We start from the raw sequence: 3,171 nt of genomic DNA, 5'->3' as shown, positions 1-3,171 counted from the left end.
AATAACCTTTTTCCTGAACCGTGCTCTCCTGGCTTCTACCTCCCCTTCTGGTCTAGGTATCCCCATGGCTGGTGGTGCCCATGTTGAGCACTCTCCCCCACGCCCCCCAGCCATCCCCAGCCTGCCGGCACCTCCAGATCCCCGCTGCGCAGGCCCTGCGGGAGGAGAGGCCCTGTTTAGGGGCCTGTGGCTTCTGCTGCCGCCCAGTCACCAGAACCATCCCAGCTGGAGTTGGGGGGCCGCCAGGAGTCCCAGCTGCTGCAGAGGCTGAGGGGGGAGACCTCCCTCTGCTGGTTCAGACTTCCTCTTGCCACGCTCAGCCCTCAAACACAGCTGCAGGGCTGCTGGGCTGGGCCCAGCGCGCCTCCAAGAAGCAGGGCTCCAGTGGCGGCTTGTGTGGATCAGGCCCGGGGCTTGGGGGACCCAGGCACAGCACCTGGATGACTGGGACCCAGGCCAGTGAAGGGTAAGGGAAGGCCGGTCCCACGCCGCTCCTGCTCGGCAGGGAGGGGCTCCTGAGGCCCCAGGAGTGCCCCCCTCAGAAGCCTCTCAGAAACAAGCCAGTGTTTCCCCATCTGAGCTTGGCTTCGGAAGCCTCTACGCTGGAGAGGGGCTGGGGACACTTTTTGTTCCCCATCCAAGGGCTTGCTGGGGTGGTGCACGCCAGTAATCAGTGGGCTGAAGAGGGAGGGCAGAGCAGTGGCTCTGGTCCCTGAGGTCACCAGGACTCTGCATTCTGACAGGTCAGGAGTTCTCAGGCTCAGGGCCCCGTGCCCAGGAAGGTGCCTTCCTCCCGTCTCCAGGGTCCTCCACCACACACACCCTAGCAGTGGGGCTTCCCAGACCTCAAAGCCACTCTTGCCCTTCCATTTGTTCAGACGGAGCCCACAGTTCACTTTTTAGTAACCACAGCCCACTATTTGCATCTGTTTAAGGAAGCCAAGAGCTACGGAGAGGCCTCTGCTGGCAGAGGAACCTGCTGCTGCTTTCCACCCATCTCCACAGCCCTGGCACAGCCAGCAGGAGACTCAGCCTGGCCCGGCCCGGCCTGCCCTCCTCCAGAGCTGGGGTCAAGGGTACACACTCAGCAGGGCTATCAGCCCCACCCCAGGCTTCCAGGAAAGACCTTTTGACTTGGGGGTGTGAGGTAGAAAGGAGTTACCAGAACCCAAGAAAGTATACTGGTGCATAGCCTCTGCCCAGAGGCCACAACGTGTCACCTGAGATGATGTCTGCTGGCACCCCTTCCTCCACACCAGCCACCCACTGCCCTGACCACATCCTGCTTAGACTCCAGACACATTTCAAGGGGAGCTGGGATGGGAAGGGAGGGTAAGGGGTCTTTCTAGCATAACTTCTGGCAGACTCCATAATGATGCTAAAAAGAAACTTCTAAGCACTTTTCTAAGCCACTTGCACATTATCTTGTGTGATCCTGCCAGGGGCTGGTGGCTCAGTAACCCTAGCTACTCAGGAGGCTGAAATCTGAGGAGTATAGTTTGAAGCCAGGAAGAGAAAGTCCCTGAGACACTTTTTATCTGTAATTAACCAGCAAAAAGTCAGAAGTAGGGGTGTGGCTCAAGTGGTGGAACTCTAGCCTTGAGTGTAAAAGTCAAGTGTGAGCACAGGGCCCTGCATTCAAGCCCCAGTCCCGGCACCAAAAAAAAATAAAAAATGATGTGGTCCTCGCATTGGCCTGTGAGGTCCAGCTTACTGAGCAGGACACTGAAGCCGAAGTGTGAACTATTGCATCTGAAGTCGCTTGGTGAGGGAACTAGAGAGAGGAGACCAAGCTGGGCCATGAGTTCCATCCATACCCTGCCTGTCCCTGTGGCCTTCCAGGTGAGTGTCCACTACCATGATGTCCTACGGGTCACCCAGGTCACTATTGTCTACTGAGCTCCGGGGGATTCAGGCAGAGCCAGATAGGCCCCTGGCACTTCCTGCTTCTGCAGTTCTAAAATGCCACAATGCCAACCTTGGCTAAAGGAACTCAAGCCCATGAGTCTGATTGTGACATCCCTTGAAAGGCACAATTGATGGGGGTTCCAGCTTTCTGCGATCTCAGTGTAACAAGGGAAGGTCTTCACCACACAGATCACCTTGGCAGACAAACTATAGTGTCATCCAGGGGGCACCCAGAAGTCTCCTGATCTGACTGGAGGGGAGCCTAGAACTAGGGCATGGGCAAGAACTGGGGTGGCCCAATAATCTACAGTGATTGTTCCTATGGAAGCTGCTGCTACAGCCCACATGAAGAAACTCCCTTCCCAGGCCAGAGCAACCCTTAGGCCTCAATAAGGAAGGGACAGAGGTAGCCAAACCTGGTGTGCCAGGCATCTTCCGACCCAGACAGCAGTGCCTGGATTCTGGAGACCTCTTGAGTGACAGAAGGTGGTCCCTCCTTGGGAACCTCCAGCCTCCAAACAGGCTGTGCAGAGAAAGGGGAAACTGAGTCACCATGAACTCCTGGTACCTGGCTCATGGGGAAGCTGGAAGGCCAGGACCAGAACCCCAGCCTTTCCCAATCCTAGCTCCATATTTTAGGAACCCAGACTCTGGGCTTTTCCCTCCATCAAAGTATTGTCCAAGCCAGGTGCCCTGGCTAGAATCCCTTGCCACATCTTCCCCCAAACTGCAGCCCAACAGCCTTCAGTCGGAAAAGGGAGAGGCCGGGGTTCTATCAGGTGGACTCCCAGCTGGGCATCCAGCAGCAGCTGCCGCTGGGGTCCCTCTGAGCTCCTCTCAGCTTTGTGGGGTCGACCCACCCTTCGGGAAGTAGAGGAGCCACCAGCTTCCAGTAAGCTCCCACTGGGTGCCCACAACTGCTGGGCACTGCGAACACCGGCACGAGCGGTCTGGCAATGAAATAAAGCCAAGCGCAGGGCATGGCTCTCTTGCCCTACCCCCATGGCGCCAACGCTCTAGAGAGCTTGGCCCAGAGGGGGTGGGTAGGCAGATGGGGTGCCACCAGCCAGAGAGGAGAGCTTACTGTCAGCCAGTCTCTGTCTCCTGTTCCCTAGCAGGAATGGAGCACACACTGTATGTCTGACTTGGGTTTTCAGTGGAGGGCCAGAGGGAGAACCACTATTGAGTCTGGGGGTTCAGAGCAGCACCCTCATCGCCCCTCACCTTATAAGAAGGAAGAGCGGGGAGCTGGGATGGAGGAAT

Source organism: Dipodomys ordii, unplaced genomic scaffold, assembly GCF_000151885.1.
Source record: "Dipodomys ordii isolate 6190 unplaced genomic scaffold, Dord_2.0 Scaffold79, whole genome shotgun sequence".
Lineage (NCBI taxonomy): Eukaryota > Metazoa > Chordata > Mammalia > Rodentia > Heteromyidae > Dipodomys > Dipodomys ordii.
This window is presented reverse-complemented; position numbering follows the sequence as displayed.